We start from the raw sequence: 15381 nt of genomic DNA, 5'->3' as shown, positions 1-15381 counted from the left end.
CCCCTGCTGTATCTACAGACCAAATAATGTTACACTGTTTAGCAGGAAAACACTGCAGCATAAAAAAATTTTTATGCAGATACAGTCACAACTACATGCAGAATATAGGCATGCTGCATATCACCTTATTCAGCAGAAGCAGCTTGTGTGTCCACATACATGATGTGCGTAACATGCATTTTATAGGGAAAACATTTAAAAAGTGACATGCAGTACATAGTTTACAGCATGGCAGGTTTTCCAGCAGGCAATACACAGGCTTTACTAATGGATACCACACTCCAGAGGTCTCTAGCAGAGTCCCCACACCCCAAGCCTATTGTCCAGCCACTTACTGGCATTGGCAACTCTGACCCTCTGCCCTGAACAGACAGGTGTCAATTGGGCAAAAAATGATTCACATCAGATCTTGGAAAAACCAGGACGGGATCTAACCAGTCCTGCTGCTGCTGTAACCCCTGATCCTGCTGTCCCACATTATAGAACTTTACTGTCTCTGCTACAGTGATTTTCAACATTGCAGAATACAGCTTGACCTAAGAAACAGCACTGATTCCGTCCGACTTTATAGAGCTGTTTTGTGTCCGACTTTCTAACTCGGCTGACATTACATCCCGGCCTATGACTTAGTTATACCCATATTAATCATAATTCTTATTTTTTTTCTGAGAAAAAACAGGTGTAATCTGTATTATACAGTGAAATAAAACCTCCGCTGTCTTTTTCCAAAACCTGGATTTCATACCATGCGGCATCACCGGAATAATAATCTTTCAAAATCCTCTTATGAATTCAGCGAAATTAATTAGAGATGATTAGGCATTCATTGCGCAGGACTGATATCTTTCCTGTGGAATGGTTTTAAAAAACCAGACAGCAGCCAAAAATGCAAAGATTGGGAATAATGACATTCACTCTCGGCACTGTTTTTCCCGATTCCACACAGAACCGTGAGCAATGTTTGGTAAGGGACCTGTCTGTTGTAGTAACTGTTGGTACATCATTTAGTACATTTCTAAATTTACTAACTGGCTGCATCCACAGCTTCCACTGCTACAACAGAGCTCAGAAGGGCCTTCCGTAGCCTCTCTGCTCTCAACATCACATGGCAGGTGAATGTGCTTTCCATGACATTCACATAATTCTAAAGAAATATGCAGAATTTTCCATCATTAATAGCAACCCAGCATGCCTGGTCCAAGATTAGACAGTGCTGGCGTAGGGATTTGAGTCTGGATTTATTGTACTATTTTCTCTGTTATAATCACTGCTTTTTTTTTTTTCTGTGTCGGTACTCGGAACAAAGGGGCTCACCTAGATCGGGGATGTATCAAACAATGAACCTGCCACTAACTTTTTCCTTTCTCTGGAACTAATTATAAGGATTAAAAATGACACCAAAAATAAATATCTGGTTATAATGTTGTACGCTGCCTTTTCTGCAGTGGATATCCCCCCAACATGCCCCAATTGTTACCAGAGGTGCACAACCGCGGGACCCAACCTGTCACAGGTGTCCCGGCAGCCACAGCGCACGGGCTGCAGGTAATGAAGCCTTAGATCATCTTTAGTGTTTTCCTGAAACAAAATGAAAGTTTGCAGCTGCAGATATATCAGACTGAGCGGTGACAGAAGAGATTGCACTTTCTGAAGGGTAATTAAGTCCAACTTATTTTGGGTATAATTTCCTTTCCAAGTACCTTTTCAAATCTGAGTGAAGTAGAAAATGTTATTAGATGCTATTAGAGATATGCAAATAGAAGTCATGAAATAAACTTTAGCGATTTGGCAGGGGCCCAGCGGATGGCGGATCACAGGCAGACGCAGGGAATGTTTTCTTTGCTTTCTTGCTGAGAAATTCACACCATAAAACCAGCAATGCATTAATATTACATAAAAATTAATTAAACGGAAACATAAGCAAAAATAATAAATTTCGCCAGAGCACAATGTGTCCTTTTATATAGAAATCTGTAGACGCGGAACCCTCAGTGCGTCCTGGCAAACGCTGAATAAAATGAAACGCCATTTGCGGGCTCCAAAGGAAACAGGAGACTTTTTTTTGTTTTCAATTTGTATCCCTGGGTTGATAATAAAATAATTGCAATTGATTTCATTGTAATTACCTTTTTGTTGCCTTCTGGATGAAACATAAGCGTATTCTGAAACTCTTTTTAATCCCCTTGTGTGTTGGAAATTTCAGCCAGCGTCTATCAATTAAAGCAAAAATTTCATGAGAAAACAGGTGTGTGTTTTTACCATTAATCACTGCAGCGGGCTGTAAGTAGCAACTTGGTAATTACCTTGTTTTCTTGTGATCAGGTTGTGATTAATGACTGATAATTCTGCCGATTTGTTCACAGTGTTATTTGAATGTTATGGCTACCACAGTCGCATGGCACATAATGTTGAGAGCAGAGAGGCTTTGGAATGGCTCTCTGAGCTCTGTTTTCCCTGTGATTTCCTCGACCTACTTCTTCCCCATCACACTGCATGCTGAGATTATGGGGTAGACTTACTAATGTTTCTAAAAATGAAAACTGATGGTGTTGCCCATAACAACCAATCGGATTGTACTGTAGCTAGCATTTTTCCATTGCCTTCTAGAAAATGAGAGACAGAAACTGATTGGTTGCTATAAGCAACACTAACAATCGTCTGTTTTAGAAGACGTATTACATCTACTACCCTGCGAGAACCTATCTGTGTATACTAGCTCAGTAACTTCTCCGTAGCCTGGCAGATATCCCAAATACTGGTTTTAAAAAGGAGATTTGAAGCAGGGTTGCTGAGAAAAAAAGCCATGAGATGCAATCTTGAAAGGTGCCCTCCTTTCCCTCTTTAGTACCGTGTCAACAATGCTGCCGTGTTTCGTTGAACTCATTAATGAATGAGGAAATCGATGTTATGATCTTTGCCCAAAACTTTTCCTCTGGCGCACATCTCAAAAATATTCTGTATGTGTTGTTGCAAACTAATGGGGAAATGTATCTATGCTTGGAGCAAAATAAAGTACCAACCAATCGGCCCCTAACGTTTTTTAAACACATCCTAGGATCTGATTGGTTGTATTAGCATCTTTTCCCTTTGTCCATTTCACTTGCAGCCCCCCACCACCAGACCTGACAACCATGCCAGCTACGTTTCCCTATCTAGCTGTGCATGATCTCTTCTCCTTGGATGTTCCTGGATTTTGCCCCTTCATCCCACCATAGACCTTGGTCACTCTCCTTTATAGGTAAAGGAACGTATTGGTGCCCTGCTTCTGTCTACAGACATGATACCTTCATCTCTGACAACATTATCTGGTCCCAACCCTGAATGCCTTGTATCGTATTTATTTATTAACAGTTTCTTATATAGCGCACACATATTCCGGAGCGCTTTACAGAGAATATTAGAACATTCACATCAGTCCCTGCCCCAGTGGAGCTTACAATCTATATTCCCTACCACATGTACACACACACAGACATTCTAGGGTTCATTTTGTGGGAAGCCAATTCACCTACCAGTATATTTTTGGAATGTGGGAGGAAACCCATGACCTCAGCGCTGTGAGGCAGTAATGCTAACAATTACACCATCCATACTGCCCCGTATATATAACACATGGTGGGGATAGAACCCATGACCTCAGTGCTGTGAGGCAGTAATGTAACCATTACACCGTCCGTACTGCCCCGTATATATAACATGGTGGGGATAGAACCCATGACCTCAGCGCTGTTAGGCAGTAATGTTAACCATTACACCATCCGTACTGCCCCGTATATATAACACATGGTGGGGATAGAACCCATGACCTCAGCGCTGTTAGGCAGTAATGTTAACCATTACACCATCCGTACTGCCCCGTATATATAACACATGGTGGGGATAGAACCCATGACCTCAGTGCTGTGATGCAGTAATGCTAACCATTACACCATCCGTACTGCTCCGTATATGTAACACATGGTGGAGATAGAACCCATAACCTCAGCACTGTGAGGCAGTAATGCTATAACCATTACATCGTCCATACTGCCCCGTATATATAACACATGGTGGGAATAGAACCCATGACCTCAGTGCTGTGAGGCAGTAATGCTAACCCTTACACCGTCCGTACTGCCCCGTATATATAACACATGGTGGGGATAGAACCCATGACCTCAGCGCTGTGAGGCAGTAATGCTAACCATTACACCATCCGTACTGCCCCGTATATATAATACATGGTGGGGATAGAACCCATGACCTCAGCGCTGTGAGGCAGTAATGCTAACCATTACACCATACGTACTGCCCCGTATATATAACACATGGTGGGGATAGAGCCCATGAACTCAGTGCTGTGAGGCAGTAATGTAACCATTACACCATCCGTACTGCCCCGTATATATAACACATGGTGGGGATAGAACCCATGAACTCAGTGCTGTGAGGCAGTAATGTAACCATTACACCATCCGTACTGCCCCGTATATATAACACATGGTGATGATAGAACCCATGACCTCAGTGTTGTGAGGCAGTAATGTAACCATTACACCGTCCGTGCTGCCCCATATATAACACATGGTGGGAATAGAACCCATGACCTCAGTGCTGTGAGGCAGTAATGTAACCATTACACCAACCGTACAGCCCCATATATATAACACATGCTGGGGATAGAACCCATGACCTCAGCGCTGTGAGGCAGTAATGCTAACCATTACACCATCCGTATTGCCCCATATATATAACACATGGTGGGGATAGAACCCATGACCTCAGCGCTGTGAGGCAGTAATGTATTACACCGTCCGTACTGCCCCGTATATATAACACATGGTGGGGATAGAACCCATGACCTCAGTAATGCTAACCATTACACATCTGTACTGCCCCGTATATATAACACATGGTGGGGATGGAACCCATGACCTCAGCACTGTGAGGCAATAATGCTAACCATTACACCATTCGTACTGCCCCGTATATATAACACAGGGTGGGGATAGAACCCATGACCTCAGTAATGCTAACCATTACACATCTGTACTGCCCCGTATATATAACACATGGTGGGGATGGAACCCATGACCTCAGTGCTGTGAGGCAGTAATGTAACCATTACACCGTCCGTACTGCCCCATATATATATATATATATATATAACACATGGTGGGGATAGAACCCATGACCTCAGCGCTGTGAGGCAGTAATGCTAACCATTACACTGTCCGTACTGCCCCGTATATATAACACATGGTGGGGATAGAACCCATGACAATGCTTCTTTATTGAAGATTGCAACCTTTTGTACAAAAATATATACCATTTCATATACAGTATAAAATATAATTTCACATAAATTTACAAACATCAATTGATCCATATCCCCATACCTTCCCACCATCCCCCCACCCCCTTTTTTTTTTTATTATTATTATTTCCCACTTTCACCACCTAACAATCTTATACAAAATAAACTTTCCTATTCTGTACTTTCTCCTGATCCTGAGCTCCACCATTTCTCCTTTTCCAAAACATCCACCCTGACCCATACCCTCTCATACTCATACCTCCCCATACTTCTCTCCTTCCACTCCACTTTTAAACTTACCATCATTTTTACCTTATCCTCCCGTCCTTCCATCTTCATTCATTCTCACTACATTCATTCCTATCATACCTCTCCTCCACCTTCACCACTATACCCATCACCTTTAATACAGAACACATTCATTACCCTTACCCACAAGACGCCTTTCATCTCTTCATTTACTCCCCCCAACCATTTTCTCCACCTACATTTATTTTTTAAGTGAAGGATCTGGTACTAGCAAAACATGTATGTAAAACATTCTTTTATTTCATATTCCATATTCCCCCTATTTTGTGTGAAAATAAAAAGAACAGAGTCCCAGTATGTTCCAGGTTCTACTATTTGCCACCTACTAAGGAGGTTTCAACCGGCCCCACAAGCGAGACCAGCTGATGGCATCCAGCTTCTCCTTTTCCATTTCCATCATTACCTTCACCTCATGTAGAATAAGACCCACCACCGTCCTAACAGGGAGGATCTTTTGTCTCAATATAACATGACACCGTGCATTCCACGTGTGATACCTGACTGCTAAACTAATCATATAAATTGTGCATAAATCAAAATTCCCATAACCTTTGAATGCCCCATAGACCCACTCCGGGTAACTTAGCCCCGAAAGACAAGGGATCCCTAGAGCAACTGAGACATCTTGATAAATGTTTACATTGAAGGGACATTTAAGAAAGAAATGGTCCATTGTCTCCTCCTCCCCAGGACATTCCTCACGTGGACAATCACGGGTATTGGCACCTCTAAACTTAATATTCCCTTTAACGTAAAGTCTCCCTTGGAAAGAAAGCCAGGCAATGTCTCTAAACTTCAGTGGGATCCTCTGCTCATTAAGCAGTTTCAACCCAGCTGAACAGACATCCCCTGGGCAATCTCTCAAAGCCAGTGGAGCATAAAAGTAGGTCTGCAAGATCCTCTTCCCCATCTCCTTTCTCGAGAGATCTCTCACATCACCCACCTTCAAACTCCACTTGGTAATCATCTTTATGGATTGAATCACGTAAATCGGAAGGTAACCTCGCCTGGTCCAAGGTCATCCCATCCGACCACCATCTATCCATGTTCTAGAATAAGGAGACATCCATTCCATGAAACCATGTACCCATCGAGGGGGGTTGTCTAAAAATAGACCTCCCACATTCAATTTCAAAAAAGTTGTCACAAAAAGGACTACAGGATTGACCATTTCCTGGCCTCGATCTGTACGATCTGTACGTGATTCCTCTCTTGACTATGTTCATCTTGTTTCCCCAGAACATCTGAAAAAACACGGAACATAATCTAGACCACAAAGACTGAGGCAAAAAACAGACATAGCTGATGTAAAGGAACATTGGTATCAAATAAGTTTTGCAAATGTCAACCCTTTCTCTCAGGGAGAACTTGCACCCTTTCCAGAAATTGACCTTCTTGGTGACATCATCTAGCTTTCTTCCCCAATTTAGCAAGGAATAATCTCCGTGATCAAATTGGATGCCTAATATTTTGATACTATCTTTAGGCCTGGGGAGGGTGTCCGGGAGAGAAAATTCTTTCCCTCCCTCCCCCATCCAGAAAACTTCACACTTGTCCTGATTTATTTTCGAACCAGACGCCTCAGAAAAATCAGTCACTAGTTGGTTGATGTCACTTGCCTCCTCCTCCGCTGACAAGACCACCGTAACATCATCTGCATAGGCTACCACCTTTAGAGTACACTCCGGTGACAGCTGCACCCCTTCCAACCTGCTGCTCTCAATCCTCCTCACGAAAGGATCAATTGCAAACACGTATAAAAGAGGGCTCAGGGGGCAACCCTGACGCACACCCGAGCTTACCCCAAATTTGGGCCCTACCCAACCATTCACAAGCGGGAAGCTCTCAGCCTCTTTATAAAGAACCTTTAACCAATTGACCATTTTTGACGGAAAGCCATACCTTTCAAGTAATTTCCAAAGATACTCATGATTGACACGGTCAAAAGCTTTAGATTGATCCAAGGCCAGCAGGAATTTTCCTTCCCCCCCAGCCCTGCACCGCTCCACGGCTTCCCGGACACCAAGGACCGCACTAAAAGTGCTACGCCCCTTCACTGTACAGTGCTGGGAGGGGGAGAGAAGCCTCTCAGAAAACTCCATTATTCTGTTAAAGAAAACTTTTGCCAAAATCTTCCTGTCCGTATTAAGAAGAGCGATGGGGCGCCAATTCTCAATACGGGCTGGGTCTTTTCCTTTGGACAATAAGATTAGAGCCGACTGTCTCATGGAAGGAGGCAGATTTCCTTCCTCCAAACTTGCATTGAACACATCCGTGAGACGGGGAGCTAATACATCAGAGAATTCCTTATAGAACTCCGATGTTAGACCATCCGGTCCAGGTGACTTTTTTGATGTCAAACCATCAATTGCTTCCCTAACTTCCTCTACTCCAATCTTATTGTCCAAACACTCAAGAGAGCCATCTGGCTCCATCAGACCTGGTGTCTCCCTCAGAAAAGTCTCCATCTTCTCTCTGATAGGTGCTTGCTCAGACAAGAGATCAGAATAATAGGCTCTAATGACTTCCAGGATGCCTTCCCTCCTCTCCTGAAGCACACCCCTTCCATCATATAGGCCACTGACTTCTCTTGCCTCGACGGCTTTTCTACAATTCTGGTAGGGATCCGGTGAGTGGTATGTACCATAATCCCTCTCCAGAATCAAAGATGCCAATCGGTTATACTGAAATTCCTTCATCTGAGCCTTCACCTGGGAGATTTCCCCACCATCTCCACCCTCAGAGATCAAGAAATCCAATTTCCTTTTAAGAACATAGTAGGCACTCTTTTTTTTCAATCCTCTGTTTTTAATTAGTCTTTTGAAAAAACCTTGGACCTTCTTTTTCATTTCCTCCCACCACTCTGATTTACTCCATCCTGCCTCCAACAGTGATTCATGATCCTCAAAGAGACCTCTGAGAGACTGCTTCACACTCTCTTCCTTTAGGAGCTCTGAGTTCAGCCTCCACAGACCCCTCCCTTTCTGGATGGACTGTGAAGCATTCAATGAAAAACTAAGAAAGCAGTGATCTGAAAATTCTACTGGCTCCACCTTGGAAGGCAGAGTTTTCGAATTTGTTTTGACAAAAAATCTATCTATTCTACTTTTATTCTGACCGCTACAAAAAGTGTACCCAGTGAGGTCCGGAGTATGCCTAATATGGACATCCACCAGACCAGCCTCTCTAACCATTCTAACTAAATAATTTGCATCATAGCCCAAGGTCCTACTGCTTCTGGTACCTCCTCTGTCTTTGGTTCTTACAACAGTGTTATAATCACCACCAAAAACGACCTGTTGGGCTGTGAATAAGAATGGGGTTATCACCTCAAAAAGACATTTCCTATCCCAAGCTTTTTGGGGACCATAGATATTGATCAGCCTTAGGTCATGTCCTCTAAAGGTGACATCCAAAACCATACATCTTCCTACTTCAATTTCTATGATTCTGTGCACGGTTACCATGCCGGAAAAAAGTACCGCCACCCCAGTATACGGCTCGGCCGCAAGAGACCAGAATGAGGGCCCCCTACTCCATTCCCTTTTAGCCTTATGCAAGGCTTCTAGGGTCCTCAGTCTGGTCTCCTGGAGGAAAAAGATGTCTACCTCTGCTGTTCTAAAAAAATCAAAAGCCATGAACCGAGCTCGCTCAGAATGTATAGAAGCCACATTAATTGTGGCACATCTTATGGGGTGAGGATCCATGCAAAAAACCATAGTGTAGGGCAATACCAAATCCTTTACTTATTTACACCAGACCCACCACCATCCTTACATTCACCACCACCCAACACATCCATATCCTCAGCCATACCCTCAGACAAACCATCATTCCTTTTTACAGGATCAGGAGGCCTGTCTGAGACATTTAGCAAGTTGACTCTGTTTCTTTCCGGGTCACCTTGCTCTCCTTCATCCCTTGTCACCACCTCTCTGTGTATTGTTTCATGCTCCCCTTCTCCCTTTTTCTCTTATGAACTAATTAATGTTACCACTTTCCCTGTCTCCAAGGCTACTTTTTCTATTTTCTCCCCCTTTCCATCCTCCTTCTTACTTTTCTTCCCTTGCGTTTTCCCTTTCTTATTTGCTTTTTTCTTCTTTCTCTTCCCTACTTCTTTCTCAACTTTCCTAAGAGCTAAAGTCTCCCCTTCCTTATAGACTTCCTCCTCCTCCTCCTCCTCCTCCTCCTCACTATCCTCATCTTCTTCGAAAAAAACTAGAAACCTGTTGGATATGCTCACTATCTCTTCATCCCCTTTCCTTTTTGTGGCACTTTTCCACTTCCTGAAACTGTTCCTCCCTTTCTGATTCTTTGTCTCTTTCCCAAACTACCAGAGTCTCCTCTTCTACTGTAGCCTTTTTGAATTTCCCCTTTGTTCCCGCTCCAAGTGTTCTATCCATATGGCGCATAGATTCTGGGCATCTACTGTAGGGATGCCCCTCAAGGCCGCACAAGTTACATTTTACTATGTTACACGACCTCGAGGGGTGACCTGCCTCGTTGCAGAGGGAGCATTTTACGTTTCCACATTCACTGCTCATATGCCCCTCTTCCCCACAGCGAAAACAGGTCCTTGGCTGGCCTGGATAGAACACCTGTATACGGTCTCTCCCGATATAAGCAGGCGAAGGGAGATGTTTTGTCCTTCCTTCAACTTGGTGTAATCTTATCTGCACAGACCATGCACCTCCCCAGACTCCTAAGGTGTGTCCAACCTTAACCATGTCCCCTATCCAGATGCATTGTCTACTCAACCAGTACTTTATGTCGTCAGCTGGGATAGTTTCATCCCTCACCAATATCCTTGCTCTGACATTCTCTGGTTTTGACACTGATACAATTTCATAGCCCTTATAAGCTTCTTCAAATTTTCTTACTTGCCATTGGTCTACAACCTCATTCATTTTCCTCATAAAAACAAAACTGAGATCAAAAATTTGAGACCTTTCTGGATGAATACATGCCGTTAGGTCATGAGCACTGCAATCCAGAGTAAAGATTAAATTAAGAAATTTTTCTTTTGTGGGGACCGGATCTGACTGAACCCACTTAAACTGTATCACATTTCTCCTTCTCTGAATGACACTCTGGCTCATGACCTGACTTTGTCTGTCTTCATTTCTTTTATTTGTTTGTTTTATCATATTGGCATAAGATATAGGTGCTACCATTTGAATTGGGTCTGGAGTTCCAAGCTCAGAAACTCCACTACCCTCACCGGCTTTTACCTGCACTTTCTTTGTGCGGATGTTTTCTGCAATCAACTTGAAAGCAGCCCCAGCTCTTTCAGGTACTAGTACATCCCCATATACAGTTTGCATTATTTGTGCCTCATCAGCCTTTAAATTTGCCTTATTTAAACATTTTTGGCCCTGTGCCAACTTTTCAGCTTCACACAATTTTACATTTCTGGTAGAAACATTATCATTACTCTCAGCCGTTTCTTTAACACCTTTAAAACATTTTTGGGCATTATCAGTAACATTGCTCGGTCCGGGCATCTGCCCATCATCCTTCATCGCACAATTTGTATCCATTTTTTCACTGTCCATATTTCCCCCTCCCCCAGCTGTCCCTGCAAGGTTGGGAGTACTGTCTGCAATGTAGACAAAACTTTCCCCTTTACCTGCACCCACAGCCGGAGTTAGAGCACTGTCCTGTATCATACAGTTTTTTTCATTGGTTTCAGACTTAGCACCCGGGTCTCCCCGGGACACAACATTTGCAACTTTCATACTTACTGTGTCCCGGGGGACCTGCTTCATCTTTTCAGTGCCTTCCACCTCAGCTGCACTCTCTTTTCCTCTGCGTCCATTTGCATGGGCTTCTCAATCTGCAGCTGCATCTCCATGCTGCTGGTTTTTTCCATCAGTTGATCTGGACTTGCAGGGAATAGGCCGCCTCCTCTGCAGCTGCTCTTCATTACCTCATCTGCATCAGCTGGAGCAAGGGAATCCTGAAGCTCCTGGCTTGCAATTAACCCTTTCTCCGCCTGAGGTAAATCTTTGCTTTTTCTTTCACCTTTCATTTTTTTTGCAATATGAGTCTTTAATTTTGACAAGATTTTTGAATTTGTAACAATCTTATCTCTCCATACATGGCGCTCCCATGAAAGGCAAGAATTTCTCTTTTTCTTTGCTTTATAGACTCTTTGGTAAACTTTTTTCGCCTCTTTATTTAATTCCTCCAGACCCATTTTCTCAAAAGCATTATCTTCTTCTGCACTTAAGTCTTCATCCTCAGACTGCATTTCTTCCTCAGACTCTTCTGACATCATTTCACCAGGTCCCCCCGCAGCGACTGCTATGTCACCACCGGCGTTTGCATCCCCGCCGGGTTCTTCCATCATTTCCCCCCGTGGCTGGCTTGCCACAGGGGTACCTCCGGATTCATCCGGGGGGACATTTTCCATTGTACTCACTGTATCTTTGTCTGAGGCTCCTGCTGCAGGTGTTGCAACAGCAGGGATGTTCTTCCTCTTGGACCGGCTCTCAACTGCACGGCCTCCTCCACGTACCATAGAAAGGTACAGCAGGCCCTTGCCTGCAAGCTTCCCCCACCAGGGTCCCCTGGCTTGGGGATTCCCAGAGGAGGAGCTACTGCAAAAGTCTGAGTCTCTACCTTCTCTGGAGCACCTGCAACACACACCCTCCTTGCAGATCACCTCAGTGCTGTGAGGTAGTAATGCTAACAATTACACCATCCATACTGCCCCGTATATATAACACATGGTGGGGATAGAACCCATGACCTCAGCGCTGTGAGGCAGTAATGCTAACCATTACACATCCATACTGCCCTGTATATATAACACATGGTGGGGATAGAACCCATGACCTCAGCGCTGTGAGGCAGTAATGTTAACCATTACACCGTCCGTACTGCCCCGTATATATAACACATGGTGGGGATAGAACCCATGACCTCAGTGCTGTGATGCAGTAATGCTAACCATTACACCATCCGTACTGCCCCGTATATATAACACATGGTGGGAATAGAACCCATGACCTCAGTGCTGTGAGGCAGTAATGCTAACCATTACACCATTCGTACTGCCCCGTATATATAACACATGATGGGGATAGAACCCATAACCTCAGTGCTGTGAGGCAGTAATATAATTATTACACCGTACGTGCTGCTCCGTATATATAACACATGGTGGAGATAGAACCCATGACCTCAGCACTGTGAGGCAGTAATGCTAACCATTACACCATCCTTACTGCCCCGTATATATAACACATGGTGGGGATAGAACCCATGACTTCAGCGCTGTGAGGCAGTAATATAACCATTACACCGTCCGTACTGCCCTGTATATATAACACATGGTGGGGATAGAACCCATGACCTCAGTGCTATGACGCAGTAATGCTAACCATTACACCGTCCGTACTGCCCCGTATATATAACACATGGTGTGGATAGAACCCATGACCTCAGTGCTGTGAGGCGGTAATGTAACCATTACACCATCCGTCCGTACTGCCCCGTATATATAACACATGGTGGGAATAGAACTCATGACCTCAGCGCTGTGAGGCAGTAATGCTAACCATTACACCATCCGTACTGCCTCGTATATATAACAAATGGTGGGGATAGAACCCATGACCTCAGCGCTGTGAGGACGTAATGCTAACCATTACACCATCCGTACTGGCCTGTATATATAACACATGGTGGGAATAAAACCCATGACCTCAGCGCTGTGAGGCAGTAATGTAACCATTACACCGTCCGTACTGCCCCGTATAGAAAACACATGGTAGGGATAGAACCCATGACCTCAGTGCTATGACGCAGTAATGCTAACCATTACACCGTCCGTACTGCCCCGTATATATAACACATGGTGGGGATAGAACCCATGACCTCAGTGCTGCGAGGCAATAATGTAACCATTACACCGTCCGTACTGCCCCGTATATATAACACATGGTGAGGATAGAACCCATGGCCTCAGTGCTGTGAGGCAGTAATGCTAACCATTACACCATCCGTACTGCCCCGTATATATAACACATGGTGGGGATAGAACCCATGATCTCAGTGCTATGACGCAGTAATGCTAACCATTACACCATCCGTACTGCCCCGTATATATAACACATGGTGGGGATGGAACCCATGACCTCAGTGCTATGACGCAGTAATGTAACCATTACACCATACGTACTGCCCCGTATATATAACACATGGTGGGGATAGAACCCATGACCTCAGTGCTATGACGCAGTAATGCTAACCATTACACCGTCCTTGCTGCCCATATTCTACTTCCACTCACCTCACCTCATGACTGGATTTCTCGATAGCCTGTTGAGTCCATGATGAGCTCCCCAGATGGTTGATTCTCCTAATCTTCTGCTGAATCCGATAAATGTGGTAATGGACTAACATGCAAATGAGACCATGTTGAATGACTTGACTTTTCATCACCATCACAACATCAGTCTCCCACTGTAGCGGACTAGCGCAAGGGAAAGATGGTGCCAAACATGCTCAGTAATACGTTTGGTGGCCGGCCTGTTTAGGGAATGAAGCCTCCTTGTAGAAATCAATATGGAGTATACACTATAACGCAGTCTTACTTTATCAGCTTACGCTAGGTTTAGTATAGTCTACAAGTGTAATATAGCATTTTGTCATGTCTATGTAATTTCCCTGAAGAGATATTTTCAGGTTTATAGGAAAGCTGGGAATTCAGTGCGCTCATTGTGGTTGGAGGTTTCAATTTCTATCAGCATAAAAGAATAACGCAGAACTCCACACACAGTCTTCAGTTGGCCGGAGAACTTCGTAAAAGTGCCATAATGAGAACTGTCGTCACTACAGATGTTTCCAGGTCACTATGGCGTTCAGGAAAAAAGATTGATGGTCATTACCAATGCAGGACTATGGGCCACACCTGGTGCATCTACTTTCCACTCTTAGGAGCCATCTCCGCAAACAAAACATTCCTTAATGTGCGAAATGCGTGAAACTTTTCTAGAGTTTTTTCTTAAATCATTAGCCAACACCCGATTGGTTGACCATTTTAGAGAATTTCCAGGGAATTTTGATTCAGTTGCTCATCTGGGATTTCCATTCCTATATTTATCAGTTTTATTTTAGTCTAGGAAAATATCAATGTTTTTTGTTTTTGCCCCAAGTTTTTTTGTGCTAAATCCCATCCTTGATTGGCCATCCCACACATCTCCTAAAAAATCTTTTGGTATTTTGTGTGTATGTAGATTTTACAATTAATACAGTATGTGACACGACTACATAAGAGGAACACTCTCACTTATGTTACATGGCGACAACTAAAAATGACATAAAACTCTGGATACAGAAACCCTAAACATCAGAATGTTTAGTGTAGACGCAAAGGTTGATGAGGCTATAAGAAAAAAACACATAATTTTATCCCCCCCCCCCAAAAAAAAAAAAAAAAAGAAAATGGCAAAAAACATATGGAACAATGGGGCCGATTCGGCCCTTCCCCAATGGTCAGGGTTTGTGCATGCAGTGTAATGGTTAGCATTACTGCCTCACAGCGCTGAGGTCATGGGTTCTATTCCCACCATGGCCCTAACTGTGCAGATTTTGTATGTTCACCTCATGCTTGTGTGGGTTTCCTCCGGGTACTCGGTTTCCTCCGACAATCCAAAAATATACTGGTAGGTTACTTGGTTCGCAACAAATATAACCCTAGAATGTCTGTGTGTGCGTGTGTACATGTGGTAGAGAATATAGATTGTAAGCTCCACTGGGGACTGATG

General features: G+C 43.8%; 1 protein-coding gene and 1 long non-coding RNA gene across 2 annotated transcripts in view; one reads left to right on the top strand and one right to left on the bottom strand.

Annotated features, from left to right (window-relative positions):
- SORCS3 (sortilin related VPS10 domain containing receptor 3) overlaps positions 1-15381 on the top strand; it is a 519093-nt gene that overhangs the window by 146047 nt on the left and 357665 nt on the right. The window lies entirely within an intron of this gene.
- Positions 1-15381, bottom strand: part of LOC146009457 (uncharacterized) — a 73472-nt gene that overhangs the window by 1051 nt on the left and 57040 nt on the right. Inside the window, exon 2 of the long non-coding RNA XR_014444672.1 lies at positions 2127-2210. This is a non-coding gene — a long non-coding RNA (uncharacterized LOC146009457). The remainder of the gene's footprint in view (positions 1-2126; positions 2211-15381) is intronic.

The sequence above is a fragment of the Crinia signifera genome, chromosome 6, assembly GCF_055691185.1.
Source record: "Crinia signifera chromosome 6, ASM5569118v1, whole genome shotgun sequence".
In the NCBI taxonomy this organism is placed as follows: Eukaryota; Metazoa; Chordata; class Amphibia; order Anura; family Myobatrachidae; genus Crinia; species Crinia signifera.
Note: the sequence above shows the minus strand (reverse complement) of the source record. Positions and strands in the feature narration are given on the sequence as shown.